Genomic DNA, 16,885 nt, shown 5'->3' with positions numbered 1-16,885 from the left:
GATTGATGGCCTCATCGAACAAACTGAGAGAGAAATTTTCCCCTGTTGCACGAATTTCTTGATAAGGAGAGGAAAAAGGGAAAACACGTCTGGACGACGGAAAGATTCGACAGCTATGATAAGCCGGATAAGGGAGCGAAAGAACGACCAAAGTTTCCGTGCGTTGATCTTGTTCAAAGAGAAACAGAAGCAAAGATGTACAGTACGAAAAATTAAGGTTTATAAATTATAAAAAAAAAAACTAAATATACAATAAGAATTAAATCAGGAAAGAAAAATCAAATTCAACTGTTACAACAAAGAAAGATTCTTCTACAATTAACTTGGCGAGTTCTAATCAATGCTTAAAACGGGATCTGTCACTGAATGGGACTGCACGATATTTAACAGAACTTTCTTTCAGTTCTTCATTCCGTGAACAAAATTTGAACGAAATCATTGTTTGGCGACGGTCGGCTAACGTAAACACAAAGACGAAACGAACGAAAATGAGCACCACTCAAGCAACCGCCCGAACGACGCAACATGCTCTTTCTCTTGCTCTCGTTTTTTCGTCTCTCTCTGTCTTGTGTTTGCATATGAATGCAATCATGGGAGAGATGATCGGAATCTCGATAGAATGTCAAACGACGGTTCTCTAAGAAAATTTGTTTTCTAGAGGGAGTCCAATGACTGTGTGAGTGACTTCGTTTGTGTGTAAAACCTGGGTGATGAATAGAGAGAATGCGTAACGTGAAACCACTTTGTTTACATCTACATTGTAGGAGGATGTTCAAGCACAAGCATGACTTTTTCTTGCTGGTAGATGAACTGTTCTATAATCAGTAGTATGTGTTTTATTAAATTCCTTGTCTGATTTTGAAATCCTGCAGCTCTTTCTGATTCAGCGAAAAAAACATGGCTAATTCTTGAGAAGCTGATCCAATAAACAGAATGGATTTTCACTAAACCAGGTTTTCAAACGAAATCATACAATAAATACAGCTTCTGGATGGTTACAACCCGCATGGACTCCATAAAAAACATCCATTCGTAATTATAAAAAAAGGACGATCTCGCTTTCAACTTTCTTAAGATTTCTTGACTTCAACTCCAGGTTCTCAAAAGCCACACATTTTTCATCCATGCAAAAAAAAAAAAATAATTTTCGATAACAATACTCTCTTCTTTTGGCGAACAGTAAATTGGTTCCACTTCGACAGTTCAAAATTGAGGCCGTTTTGCGAACCACTATTCAGCACCCAGTATAAAACGAACGAAAGCAGAATGTCAAATCAGGTTGTCGTGGTGAAGACAATAGAGGAGAAAAGCAACTCGCGACAAAATTTTGAGGCTAGGAATTTTGACAGGTATGATTTTCATAAAGTATTCGCCTCCTTTTCTCTCCCACAGAAAACCTGGGACCGAGGTAGCTGTCAAACTAGGCCAAAATGTTAAAGTCACTCACAAAATGAACTTTGAGTGATTTGAGTTCATTTCTGACGTCACGATTTTTTCCTCTATAGAGAAAAAAAATGATCCTCTATAGAGAAAAAGAAATGAACTCCAATCACTCAAAGTTCATTTTGTGAGTGACTTTAACATTTTGGCCTAGTTTGACAGCTACCTCGTTCCCAGGTTTTCTGTGGGAGAGAAAAGGAGGCGAATACTTTATGAAAATCATACCTGTCAAAATTCCTAGCCTCGAAATTTTGTCGCGAGTTGCTTTTCTCCTCTATAGGAGTGTTCTGTCACCTATCACAAAAAAGTCATGAGCACTGGTTCTTACTGAGAGAGCATATCAAGGGTGAACAAGACTCTCTTTGCTCTTTCGAGTGATATCTATGAAACGAAATTTTAAAATTTCAATCACATTCATAAGAGAAACTTTAAATATCTGGAGCCAAATTTTCAGTTTTGCTTTTTGCAGTTTTGCGCCCTGACTCAAGGCGGTTTTCAAAAACACCGAAAAAGCAAAAACTGAAAATTTGGTTTATAAAAAAAACATTTTTTCGTCCTACTTTTTCTGCTGTGAAAAGACAACAAGTGTAAATTAAATTTTGACTGTGTCCTGAGTCTACAAGAAAGAGAGGCGGCTGGAGTTCATGCGCTGGGGGGAATTTAAAGTTGATTGGCTCAGGGAAAGGTGGGCCGTCGCCTCCTTCTCATTGACGTTCGAGATTATGGACGAATAATAATTAACGGTCTGTTGAGTGAGATGTTTGCTACTTGGAGCGTGATAACGGCGTTGAAAGTTTTCCAGCGGCTAAGATTAGCTGGTTGTCTTTGAGTATGAAGGGAAAATGAAGTTGAATATTAATGAGGTGATGTTCTGCTTATTCTATATCATTCTAATGTTTCCAACCAAAGTACCAAAATTCCTCAAGATCAAACGCTGTCATCAGTGTGGGGGTCGTTAATTCGATTATCCCACAGCAAATCAGCACCAAAACCACACCTTAACCGCCAGACCGGGAAACTTTAATCAAAGCTCAACGACCCGTGTCCCAGCACGGAGGTAGCTCAATAATTGAAAACAACACACGACTTCAAAAAAACCCAAATAAATCAAAAGACAACGACCGTCTGCCACGAGACTTCAATTTTGGGTGATGATTCATGGCCCACATTACGCCTGGGTGGCGTCGTCGGATGTGGAACCGTGAATTAAAGACTCCGCGCCGAAATTGTTGGTTGAACTCGCGTGCTGATTTCGGGCGCTCGATGTAATCAAACGGGGTGTTTTGGACCCACGTCACATTAGGCACCAGGGGACCGGAAATTCCGGATCGTTATCCAAATCTACGGGGCCTGTTGACCCTTTTCCTAGAATGTAACCTGAAGAAGCTACATCTGTGGCTCCAGCTTCTTCTTCTCAATCCCCACACAGACGTCCCCCTTTCGGGAGAGACAAATTAGAGCTTAAATCAGTGCCGCCACCGACAAATGAGTCCCAAATTACCCCGTCGACTCATCTTTCGAGGAACAACACAAAAAAAACTCTGAAGTGAACGCAAACATTGCCCGCCGGGAGTTGACTGTGACAACGTTCAAGCTCATCGTCGGTCCCATCTTCGTTCCCTGAGAAAGGACCGTGAAAAGTCTGGTGACGAAACTCCACCAGACAAATTTGCCCGGCCGGCCCAGATGGGAATGATGGATGGGATGGCGGGTTGGGAAATTAAGGCTTTCCACCGGTAAGCATCAGCTGACTTTCCCGGGGTGACACACAAAAGTTGCCCCGAAAATCCAACGGAAGGCGTGGGAAATTCAGGAAAATTAAATTATATGGCATAGACAGACGAGCCACGCCACAACAATGACTTGATACATGGGCTCGGGCGGGGTTTTCCTGGAAGATATTGATTAGGTTAGGCTTGAGGTGGCTTAAGCGAAGGAAGGATGCAAATTAAAGCGGGTTTCGGTAGTGAAACGTACTGGGAGGTGTCAGGAAAGTATTATGTAATTTAATTAGAGATGAGACAATGCATAATCTAAGGCCTGTCAAAATTTTAAATGACTGATATCAAAAATTAAAAAAAACCAAATGAATAAAAAAGATGTTCTGACCCCTCACCCCTGACAGTTGATTTTCAAAGTTTGATACAATCTCTTTCTTCGAGGTCCTTCATTTTTTTATGCGATTTCATAAATGAAAAATATACGTTGAAGAAAAAACCCCAAAAGTATAATATTTTTTATCAATCTGTAGTCTAAAAATTCATTTTTAAAGGCTTTTAAAGTGTTCATCTGATTAAAAATACATTAATAAGCATTATAAAATGTATTTTGAATAGATTATAATCGATTTCACAAGATTTAAAAAAATCAGCTAATTGTTTGTCCCTTACTTGATTAGGAAAATTTGCCATAACATTTCTGCAATTGCATATCAGCACTGACTTTTTAGAGCCCTTGGAATAATCAAGTTAGTACTATTTGTAATAATTTATTGGTTGAAATTTGCAGTTCAAATGCTAAGTGGGTAATTCTCTACCAACTCACACGAAATCTGGAAAAGTTGCCCCGACCCCTCTTCGACTTGCGTGAAACTTTGTCCTAAGGGGTAACTTTTGTCCCTGATCACGAATCCGAGGCCCGTTTTTTGATATCTCGTGACGGAGGAGCGGTACGACCCCTTCAATTTTTGAACATGCGAAAAAAGAGGTGTTTTTCAATAATTTGCAGCCTGAAACGGTGATGAGATAGAAATTTGGTGTCAAAGGGACTTTTATGTAAAATTAGACGCCCGATTTGATGGCGTACTCAGAATTCCGAAAAAAACGTATTTTTCATCGAAACAAACACAATTTTTTTTTAATTCTCCCATTTTCCGTTACTTGACTGTAAACAATTTTGGAACATGTCATTTTATGGGAAATTTAATGTACTAGTCGAATCCACATTGACCTAGAAGGGTCATTTTTTTATTTTGAACAAAATTTTTCATTTTCAAATTTCGTCTTTTTCTAACTTTGCAGGGTTATTTTTTAGAGTGTAACAATGTTCTACAAAATTGTAGAGCAGACAATTACAAAAATTTTGATATGTAGACATAAGGGGTTTGCTTATAAACATCACGAGTTATCGCGATTTTACGAAAAAAGTTTTGAAATAGTAGTTTATGCAACAAGTTGCAAAAAGAGGATTTTTTCAGCATGAGTCGTACATTTATCCAACGAGGTTCACCGAGTTGGATAAATACGAAGAGTGCTGAAAAAACCAAGTTTTGCAACGAGTTCCATACAACATTTTTTGCAATTCAAAAAAAACACACACTGAGTGAAATTTTATGTTAAATTTTCATGTATTTTGTCAATAAATCGTTTAAATCAAAAAAATGTTAAAAAGTGTTACTTTTCGAAACAAGTGCTGAAAAGTTCAACTTTTCAGCACCCATTTGAGTGCTGAAAAGTAGAACTTTTCAGCATTTATTTTGAAAAATGTTGCTATTCGATTCTGTTATTTTTGGTACAGAAAAGTAGGCTATTTCATCGTTCAAGAATGACAGGAAAAGTAAGTAGTTTAACGACGGAATTGCAAAAAAGTTACTTTTTGCGTTTTTCTTTGTTTCGTCGTCCGTGTCTGTCGCGGGTGACCATGAACGGCCATGATCAACGACGACAAATATTTTCATAACTTTTTTTCGTAAAATCGCAATAAAATCGTGATGTTTATAAGCAAACCCCTTATGTCTATACATCAAAATTTTTGTAAATGTCTGTTCTACAATTTTGTAGAACATTGTTACACTCTAAAAAATAACCCTGCAAAGTTAGAAAAACACGAAATTTTAAAATGAAAAATTTTGTTCTAAACAAAAAAATGACCCTTCTAGGTCAATGTAAATTCGACTAGTACATTAAATTTCCCATAAAATGACATGTTTCAAAAAAATTTACAGTCAAATAACGGAAAATGGGAGAATTTTTATATCTTTTTTAGTGTTTGTTTCGATGAAAAATACGTTTTTTCGGAATCCTGAGTACGCCATCAAATCGGGCGTCTAATTTTACATAAAAGTCCCTTTGACACCAAATTTCTATCTCATCACCGTTTCAGGCTGCAAATTATTGAAAAACACCTCTTTTTTCGCATGTTCAAAAATTGAAGGGGTCGTACCGCCCCTCCGTCACGAGATATCAAAAAGCGGGCCTCAGATTCGTGATCAGGGACAAAAGTTATCCCTTAGGACAAAGTTTCACGCAAATCGAACTGCTGTGTGAGTTGGCGGAGAATTACCCATGTATAAAGACTAAACATTACCGATTCCATTCTCTTTTACCCAGTGTGTTTATTTGTCTTTTTGTCTCGTGATCAGATGATAGTCATAAGCAACTTTTTTTTCTACTTTACTGCATTTGTTTTATGCAATTTTAATTTTTTTTTCGTTTATTGTTATGCTTTTAAAATTTAAAAACATGCTGTTGTAATATAAAGGTTATATTAACAATTATTTGCAGTATTTTGAAAAATCAAGAAATTACTTTTTTTCTTGATATTATCCCTTTATAAGCTTTAACTAGAAAACGAGGTATTTTAACACTATTAGAATATTTTTTCCTTGAAAATATTATATTGCATATTTTTTTATTATTTTGTACAGAGTATATTTTTAATATTCATGAAAACCAACTAAACTCGGCAAAAATGTTTGCTGCCTTTTTTCCTTTACTTTTTGATGCTGTTTTTCTCTTTTGTTTTTTTGCTGTTTCTGTTTTCTGTTTGTAGAAGTTAGTTCTTTACGATTCCGCAATTTTTAAATGTTCATTTATCTGATGTGTATGAATCCTTTTCCATAAGTCAAAAGATCATTCGTCATTCGTTTTTCCATTCATTTCTATTTACAATCTTGGAGGCGGATCATACATAATATGTTAGCAAATGTTTTAAATTATGCATATTGAGATGGGTTTTCTGATAGATTCGGTGTTTTCAGTAAAGTTGTACACAGCGAAAAATTGTGTTGATTTGGTAGGTAGAATATGAACTCTTTCATGTTGTTATTTTTCCCCAATTTAGACTGGATAAGTGACATTATACCAGAATAGTAGTAAAATTACGCATTTTCAGAGGTGAAATTACACATTTTTATCTGACCTCTAGCTAGATTCAATATTAACATGATTTTTTTATTGTTAAGATTCTGATTAGGAATTTCCGGAAAAAAGGTACACGGAAAAAATCGTAATTTTTAATCAACTTTTTATCACCAAATAATAATTTATAATAACATTTTATTTTTTCGGTTTCTAAATGTTTTGAGGAACTTAAAAACCATTTCCAGTTTATGAGTTATGATTTTTGTTGCGTGTTTTGGAAAATATTGAAAACCTGGACAAACATCAAATTTGCGATTGAAAGGAACTTAACATTAATTTTATTTTTTGTATAAAATGTTCCGTTTCCAAGTTATAGCACCTGTTAGTGTATACATTAATGAATTCTTTTTGTTTTTTTTTGCATTTTAGAAACATACTTCTTGAATGAAAAGCACACCTGAACAAATATTTTTAAATTGCTGACAATATTTTTTTTTTAACCCCTTCTAAATCTAGATTTTTTACGTTTTTCTCCATTGCTCGTAACTGGATCGACCGAATTGGATGAAATTTTAATTATTATAAGTTAACATTCTATATAAACTAATGTAGGTTGAACCAGGTTGAAAAAATGGTTGGTTGCAGAGAAATTTAGTTTTGAAGACAAAAATTAGTGGTGCTCTGGAGTAACCATGGGCGTTAGAGGGTTAATATGCTGACCAGGAAATATGTCTTCAACAATGTTGGAGTTGAGATTAAAGATAATTTAGAAAAAATGGATGCCTTTTGAATGTAATTCCAGACTTTTTCATTAAATAAATAATTTTTTTTTCATTAAATAATAAATTGAATTTCCTTAACTGAATTTTTATATATTATTATTGGGGACTGGCAACACCAGCCAGCAACAGTCAACTGTTCGGAGCTCCTCAAACTTTTCGATTTTTTCGCCGTAATTAACAGTGTTTACCCGCGAGTTTGCTGCTCCAGCATGCCAAGGGCCGGCCGTGGCCGTGGCAGTTCGAGTGCGGCCTCGAAAAAACCCGTGAAGTTCATCTACCGGCAGAGTGCAGAAAGGTAAACATACCAACGCCGCATCGACCGCCATCGCGCACGGGAGCGTGCCCGGTGACGTCACCGATCCTTCTTTTTTTACACGTGTCATACCGTCCACGTGAGTCCCCAGTACGGACGAGACAATCGACCCGGGCATCCGGAAGTACTTCCGACCAGCAGCAGCAGCAGCAGTCCACCAGCACTACGACAACAACCACTTCCAACGTTCCCACCAGCAACGAATTTGAGATGCTGAGTGGAGAAGAAAACAACACCGCCAGTGACAGCAGCAGTGCTAGCGACGACGATGACGATGACGAACTTGCGCGCAAGCAAGGAAAGCAGAAAAAGTGTAACTCTCCGAAGGAACGACGACCACCTCCAATTTTTGTTTTGGATACGTTGGCGGACGATGTTGACGAGTTGCTTGAGAGACTCCAATATTGTCTCAAAATTAGCAAAACTTCTGTGCAAGTGATTACGCATAAAAAACAGAATTTCGACTTGGTAGTGAAGAAGTTGAAGTTGCGAAACTTCAAATTCTTCACATTTGACCCAGAGAAGGTCCCAGTGAAGATCGTCCTTCAGGGATATCCGGACCGCCCGATCTCCGACCTGGAAGAACACCTGTCGGGCGTCAAGGTTAAGCCTCGAGAGGTTAAGGTGCTCTCGAAATCGACAACGGTGACAGGTACGTACACCTTGTACCTCCTGTACTTCGATCGTGGGTCGGTCAAAATCCAGGACCTACGGCAGATCAAAGCACTGGACGGCTTCTTCGTGACGTGGCGATTCTACACGAAGAATCCGACCGATGCAGCGCAATGCCACTGCTGTCAAAAATTCGGACACGGTTCAAGAAACTGTAATCTTCCGCCCCGGTGCGTTAAGTGCGGTGAGACCCACTTCACCGAAAGGTGCAATCTTCCGCGGAAAGACCAGCTGGGGGAAAACGCCCAGCAGCACAAAGCGCGCGTCAAGTGCGCGAACTGTGGTGGAAACCACACGGCGAATTTCCGTGGCTGTGCCGCGCGGAAAAAGTACCTCGAGGAGCAGGACAAGAAGAAGAAAGCGCCAGCGTCCCGCCAACCTCCAAAGACTTCGAGCACGAACGCTGCAGCAGCTGGCGGCGGAGCGGTTCCATCGACCAACCCAGCGTTCCCTCCCGGTTGGGGAGGTTCGTACGCTAGAGTAGCCGCTTCTGGAAGCGGTACTTCACCGGGACAAGCAGACGTTACCGGAGATGATCTCTTCACGCTTCCCGAGTTTTTCGCTCTTGCTGGAGAGATGCTCACGCGCTTTCGTGCCTGCCGGAACAAGGCAGAACAATTCCAAGCTCTGAGTGAGCTTATGATGAAGTATATCTACAACGGATAAGCTGCCTTGTGCAGCGAAGTTTTCGACGTCAAAAGACAAAACAAACTGTGATCTAGTTTTAAGCTTTTCTATCTCTATCCTTTTCCATAGCAAATTTAGAAGGTTTTTTTAAAATAATTTTTCCTTCTGTTGGCAAATCCATTGTTAGAATATCCAATTACATCAAAATGAACTATAGTACAAATCATAGTTGAAAGGTACTCCAAAACTCTATTAGGATATAAGAATTACGAAATTGTGAATTGATTCTTTACTAATAAAAACTAATTGAATTGAATTGAATATATTATTATTTTTTTAAAGTTAAGACCGCGGAAACTTTCATTTTTGACATTAAAAATCGAACCAATAATTTCAGAGGCATCAACATTTTAAAATACCGTAAATCGGGGTGACAATAATAGGATTTCAATTTATTTATAGAATATTTTCAACTGATAAGACCACACAAAGTCCATGCAAAAAAAAAAAAAAAAAAAAAATCAAACCATCCACTTTAACGACCCTCAGGTCTTTTGTGGTCTCTATTGCAAGTTTCTGCTCGAACCTAGGAGTCCGAAGGCTTGAATGGGGAGAGCACCCAAACCTCTTTCTACTCCAAGGAACCTTCCACCCCAGTGTTTGAACTAACGACCTTTGGATTGCGAGTCCAACCGCCGCCAGCGATTCCACCGGAGTAGGCTTCCATGCACTATATTTAAAAAAAAAGTTTTTTCAAAAGCGTTTAAAAAAATTGTTACGTTGAAAATTTTTAGCTTGAATTTCGGGGTGACTTTGATAGTCATAGATTTTTTTTGTTTGAATCAGATTTAAGGTGTTCTTACTTTAATTTTACGTTAAATGTACCATTATTAAGGTTAATAATATAGTTTTTAAGAAAAAAAACTCAGTGTTTATATTGAGTTAACTATTTTATTACAATCTTTTTAACAATTTTTTTATTTTTTTGTAAAATTGTTAAAAAGTCAGAATTTTGCCTGAAATTCGTTTAAAACTAGTTTGGTTAATAAAATTATCGATATATATTGCATTTGAAACATTTAGCACGAATCAAATGTTTTCACATTCAGATGAAATTCGTTGAACTGAAAATTTCTGTAAATCTGGAAACTTTTTCGAATTTTGTTTCAAAAACAAATATTATTTGTTATTTACAATCTTATTTTACCTTCTCCAATTGGAAAATTTACCAAAGAATATGAAAATGCATTCCGTTTTCCAACTCGAAATCATGTTCATTGAGAAAATGATGGCACTTTTGAAAAGATTGAACTAATGCTATTCATGAACATTTTCTTAATAATAGTTAACTTTCTTTTTAAACTTTTCAAAGTTTTATGAAAAGTTCTTATTGAGATACTTAGAACATTTCTCTGCCACGGTCAATGTGATTACATACCATTTCGTACGAGTTGTACGTTTCATTGAGCGGAAAATTCTCAAACCTTTCAAAGTCACCCCGTTTTACGGTAACAGGCAATTTAGGTAAAACTTAGAAAAAATCATTTTCGTTAAGAGGCCAAATCTCAGAAACTAATTGCCGATTTTCAAAGTATTGCTAGAAAATTGCTAGAAAATATGGTCAGCATAAAAAAGAGTATATGAGACTAGGATAACAAGTAAAATTAAATTTCGAAAAATACCTAGTGACATCCCCTGGTTCATGGCACAATTTTCGATTGTGTTGAAAAGGTATTAGCCTCAATAGAGACCTTGAAAACATATTGAAATTAAAAACTGTGTTATTGGTCAAACACTACAGCTTCAACTCGTATACCTAGCCTACGATAATGACTCGTAACATCACCACCGTCGTCAGAACATTACATCTTCAAATCTCAACCACTCTCGGCGGGTAATGTTGCGTAACTTGTAAACGTTCGCCCAACTTAAGCAAACAACCATTAACCTTAACCTTAAGGCAAACATCGCGCAATTCTTCACGGCCAATGTAGAGAATCACTTCTACAGCCACTTCCGCGGATCGTTACTCGTCGTCAGCGTCGGCTTCGTAATCTGCCGTAAAATCTTGGATGATTAATTTAATTGATGATTGTGATTGAAACAACCCAACCAACCAACTCAACTCAACTCAACGCAGCCTGCCAGAAATGGACCGGGGGGCGTTTGTCCCAGCTGGGCTGCCGCGGCTCAGACTTGAGGAGAAAGAAGGTCATTATTTATGGACTCTTTCTCGGGCTCCGGCTTTTTCGCCACATCTTGGAGTTGGGCTTGGGCACACAAAACACAGCTCTTGAGGCGCCCAACACCGGCAATTATCTGCTTCATCTTTTTGGTTTATGTGTGATTCGAGAGGAGCGGGCGCTCCTGAAAACCGACCCAACTCAAGACGACCATCATCTCGGGTGGTGGCTCCAGGGACTTCCGTTTGAACCGCGTGGTCGTCCGGCTGCCAGAAATCGTTTCGATGAGCTCTGAAGACGGGCCGGGGTGAATTTAACAGCAGGTCGTGGGAACGAAATCGATGGCGGCAACAATTGGTTGAAACGATGATTATATGGTGTTGTGTGGGGAGGAGAAATGTAAGCTGATTGGTTATATTGGCGGGACATGATTTAAAGTCGGTTCAGCGGTTTGAGGCTGGGACGTGTGGCACCGTAATCAGAGAGGTTCCTCGCGACCGGTTTTTGGTAACAGGTTGATCGATCGGGTGAAGATTATGAGCTGCAGGAAAGTGGTTTGGTGGTTGTTAGGTTTGGGTTAAATTGCTGATTGCTCAACGATCCAAACAAAATTAGCAATATATTATTTTAATTCAATTAATTCAATACCTTCCATCGGATGAGGAAGTAAAATGTCGGTCCCGGCCTTGGTTGTTAGGCCGTTTAGGTGTAGGAGTCGTCTCCATGCCACAAGTACAAACAACACACCAAACCAAGCCTACTCCGGTGGAATCGCTGGCGGCGGTTGGACTCGCAATCCGAAGGTAGTCAGTTCAAACACTGGGGTGGAAGGTTCCTTGGAGTAGAAAGAGGTTTGGGTGCTCTCCCCATCAGAGGCGCCGACTAGTCCATAATGTTGGGGGGGCTCGGTTTTTTCCGAAATCGTTAGGTGAGAGTGGCGATTTGATGTTTAAGTTTATTGTATATCACGAATTTTACCAATTTGAATATTACGATGTGATAAGAGTTTTTTAAATCCGGAATCCATTTTTTTCTTGAAAAGATAATTTATTAAAACGTGATTGAGAATGTTTATTGGGGAATTTTTATATGTTTGGAAGGCGAATTCCTTCTAATTGGCATATTCTCACTTATTTTTCAGAAGTAACAGTCAATAATAAAAATGATCAGGTATTTAAAATTCAACAACACAAATATTCTAAAGATGAAAACAAAAGTAAAAAGCAAAAAATTAGAACTTTAGAAATTGGAAAATACACATTAAAAAAACATTTTTTTTCAAATCTGCAATTTAGAAAAAAATAACAGAAAAAAAATAAATATTCCAAAATTTTAATTTTTTTAAAAAACTCCTAGGGTTGAAAAAAAATCATGGCTTAAAAATGTTAAGAAATCAAAAGTTGAAATTCAGCAATTTAAAAAATCAGAAATTTGGAAATTACAATCAATGTTCAAAAAAATCGAAAATTTAACATCAATTTATATGTTAAGAATTTAAGAATTTAAAAATTTAAGAATTTAAGAATTTAAGAATTTAAGAATTTAAGAATTTAAGAATTTAAGAATTTAAGAATTTAAGAATTTAAGAATTTAAGAATTTAAGAATTTAAGAATTTAAGAATTTAAGAATTTAAGAATTTAAGAATTTAAGAATTTAAGAATTTAAGAATTTAAGAATTTAAGAATTTAAGAATTTAAGAATTTAAGAATTTAAGAATTTAAGAATTTAAGAATTTAAGAATTTAAGAATTTAAGAATTTAAGAATTTAAGAATTTAAGAATTTAAGAATTTAAGAATTTAAGAATTTAAGAATTTAAGAATTTAAGAATTTAAGAATTTAAGAATTTAAGAATTTAAGAATTTAAGAATTTAAGAATTTAAGAATTTAAGAATTTAAGAATTTAAGAATTTAAGAATTTAAGAATTTAAGAATTTAAGAATTTAAGAATTTAAGAATTTAAGAATTTAAATTTAAGAATTTAAGAATTTAAGAATTTAAGAATTTAAGAATTTAAGAATTTAAGAATTTAAGAATTTAAGAATTTAAGAATTTAAGAATTTAAGAATTTAAGAATTTAAGAATTTAAGAATTTAAGAATTTAAGAATTTAAGAATTTAAGAATTTAAGAATTTAAGAATTTAAGAATTTAAGAATTTAAGAATTTAAGAATTTAAGAATTTAAGAATTTAAGAATTTAAGAATTTAAGAATTTAAGAATTTAAGAATTTAAGAATTTAAGAATTTAAGAATTTAAGAATTTAAGAATTTAAGAATTTAAAATTTAAGAATTTAAATTTAGAATTTAAGAATTTAAGAATTTAAGAATTTAAGAATTTAAGAATTTAAGAATTAAGAATTTAAGAATTTAAGAATTTAAGAATTTAAGAATTTAAGAATTTAAGAATTTAAGAATTTAAGAATTTAAGAATTTAAGAATTTAAGAATTTAAGAATTTAAGAATTTAAGAATTTAAGAATTTAAGAATTTAAGAATTTAAGAATTTAAGAATTTAAGAATTTAAGAATTTAAGAATTTAAGAATTTAAGAATTTAAGAATTTAAGAATTTAAGAATTTAAGAATTTAAGAATTTAAGAATTTAAGAATTTAAGAATTTAAGAATTTAAGAATTTAAGAATTTAAGAATTTAAGAATTTAAGAATTTAAGAATTTAGAATTTAAGAATTTAAGAATTTAAGAATTTAGAATTTAAGAATTTAAGAATTTAAGAATTTAAGAATTTAAGAATTTAGAATTTAAGAATTTAAGAATTTAAGAATTTAAGAATTTAAGAATTTTTTAAGAATTTAAGAATTTAAGAATTTAAGAATTTAAGAATTTAAGAATTTAAGAATTTAAGAATTTAAGAATTTAAGAATTTAAGAATTTAAGAATTTAAGAATTAAGAATTTAAGAATTTAAGAATTTAAGAATTTAAGAATTTAAGAATTTAAGAATTTAAGAATTTAAGAATTTAAGAATTTAAGAATTTAAGAATTTAAGAATTTAAGAATTTAAGAATTTAAGAATTTAAGAATTTAAGAATTTAAGAATTTAAGAATTTAAGAATTTAAGAATTTAAGAATTTAAGAATTTAAGAATTTAAGAATTTAAGAATTTAAGAATTTAGAATTTAAGAATTTAAGAATTTAAGAATTTAAGAATTTAAGAATTTAAGAATTTAAGAATTTAAGAATTTAAGAATTTAAGAATTTAAGAATTTAAGAATTTAAGAATTTAAGAATTTAAGAATTTAAGAATTTAAGAATTTAAGAATTTAAGAATTTAAGAATTTAAGAATTTAAGAATTTAAGAATTTAAGAATTTAAGAATTTAAGAATTTAAGAATTTAAGAATTTAAGAATTTAAGAATTTAAGAATTTAAGAATTTAAGAATTTAAGAATTTAAGAATTTAAGAATTTAAGAATTTAAGAATTTAAGAATTTAAGAATTTAAGAATTTAAGAATTTAAGAATTTAAGAATTTAAGAATTTAAAATTTAAGAATTTAAGAATTTAAGAATTTAAGAATTTAAGAATTTAAGAATTTAAGAATTTAAGAATTTAAGAATTTAAGAATTTAAGAATTTAAGAATTTAAGAATTTAAGAATTAAGAATTTAGAATTTAAGAATTTAAGAATTTAAGAATTTAAGAATTTAAGAATTTAAGAATTTAAGAATTTAAGAATTTAAGAATTTAAGAATTTAAGAATTTAAGAATTTAAGAATTTAAGAATTTAAGAATTTAAGAATTTAAGAATTTAAGAATTTAAGAATTTAAGAATTTAAGAATTTAAGAATTTAAGAATTTAAGAATTTAAGAATTTAAGAATTTAAGAATTTAAGAATTTAAGAATTTAAGAATTTAAGAATTTAAGAATTTAAGAATTTAAGAATTTAAGAATTTAAGAATTTAAGAATTTAAGAATTTAAGAATTTAAGAATTTAAATTTAAGAATTTAAGAATTTAAGAATTTAAGAATTTAAGAATTTAAGAATTTAAGAATTTAAGAATTTAAGAATTTAAGAATTTAAGAATTTAAGAATTTAAGAATTTAAGAATTTAAGAATTTAAGAATTTAAGAATTTAAGAATTTAAGAATTTAAGAATTTAAGAATTTAAGAATTTAAGAATTTAAGAATTTAAGAATTTAAATTTAGAATTAAGAATTTAAGAATTTAAATTTAAGAATTTAAGAATTTAAGAATTTAAGAATTTAAGAATTTAAGAATTTAAGAATTTAAGAATTTAAGAATTTAAGAATTTAAGAATTTAAGAATTTAAGAATTTAAGAATTTAAGAATTTAAGAATTTAAGAATTTAAGAATTTAAGAATTTAAGAATTTAAGAATTTAAGAATTTAAGAATTTAAGAATTTAAGAATTTAAGAATTTAAGAATTTAAGAATTTAAGAATTTAAGAATTTAAGAATTTAAGAATTTAAGAATTTAAGAATTTAAGAATTTAAGAATTTAAGAATTTAAGAATTTAAGAATTTAAGAATTTAAGAATTTAAGAATTTTAGAATTTTAGAATTTAAGAATTTAAGAATTTAATAATTTTAGAATTTTAGAATTTTAGAATTTTAGAATTTTAGAATTACAGAATTTTAGAATTTTAGAATTTTAGAATTTTAGAATTTTAGAATTTTAGAATTTTAGAATTTTAGAATTTTAGAATTTTAGAATTTTAGAATTTTAGAATTTTAGAATTTTAGAATTTTAGAATTTTAGAATTTTAGAATTTTAGAATTTAGAAATTTTAGAATTTTAGAATTTTAGAATTTTAAATTTTAGAATTTTAGAATTTTAGAATTTTAGAATTTTAGAATTTTAGAATTTTAGAATTTTAGAATTTTAGAATTTTAGAATTTTAGAATTTTAGAATTTTAGAATTTTAGAATTTTAGAATTTTAGAATTTTAGAATTTTAGAATTTTAGAATTTTAGAATTTTAGAATTTTAGAATTTTAGAATTTTAGAATTTTAGAATTTTAGAATTTTAGAATTTTAGAATTTTAGAATTTTAGAATTTTAGAATTTTAGAATTTTAGAATTTTAGAATTTTAGAATTTTAGAATTTTAGAATTTTAGAATTTTAGAATTTTAGAATTTTAGAATTTTAGAATTTTAGAATTTTAGAATTTTAGAATTTTAGAATTTTAGAATTTTAGAATTTTAGAATTTTAGAATTTTAGAATTTTAGAATTTTAGAATTTTAGAATTTACGAATAACCAAAAAGATACACATACGGTTTTTAATAAAATCAAAAAAGCATTATGACAATTTGATACTACCAAAATTTGCATTTTTAAAAATGAAATCAAGAAAAAAATAACCTAAAATTACTCAAAAAATATCGAATTTATCAGCATTTTTTTAATATAAAGCTGTCATAAAATGACCATTTTGAAAAGTGTTTCAGTTCATTTTCGCTAAATCCTGATCTACAATGGCAAATCGCAGAATGTTGCGTCTGAAAACTTGATGATTGTTTTGGCAAGAGTTTTCGTAAGTTTGCTCTTGTATACTAAGCTTGCTGGTTTTCCTTCCTTGTTAGCATAAGAGAGCGTAGTAGTATAGATGAAACGTTGTCTATTTAGAAAACAACATATGTTTTTGAACTATTTTACAGATTGCTTACAAGAATTCTATCCAATTCCAATTCAGTTTTAAATATTATTTTCAATTATTCCTGTGATTTTTTTGTAATATTTAAAATAAGAATATTTTTCTTCCAAAATTTGCCTAATTTTAAGGGGGGCAAAAAGTACCGTGCCCCCCCA

General features: G+C 31.9%; 1 protein-coding gene across 5 annotated transcripts in view; it reads left to right on the top strand.

The window, feature by feature from the left end:
• Window positions 1-16,885, top strand: part of LOC6039116 (insulin-like growth factor-binding protein complex acid labile subunit) — a 470,604-nt gene that overhangs the window by 343,522 nt on the left and 110,197 nt on the right. The window lies entirely within an intron of this gene.

This window comes from Culex quinquefasciatus, chromosome 2 (genome assembly GCF_015732765.1).
Source record: "Culex quinquefasciatus strain JHB chromosome 2, VPISU_Cqui_1.0_pri_paternal, whole genome shotgun sequence".
Classification (NCBI taxonomy): Eukaryota; Metazoa; Arthropoda; class Insecta; order Diptera; family Culicidae; genus Culex; species Culex quinquefasciatus.
This window is presented reverse-complemented; position numbering and strand designations above follow the sequence as displayed.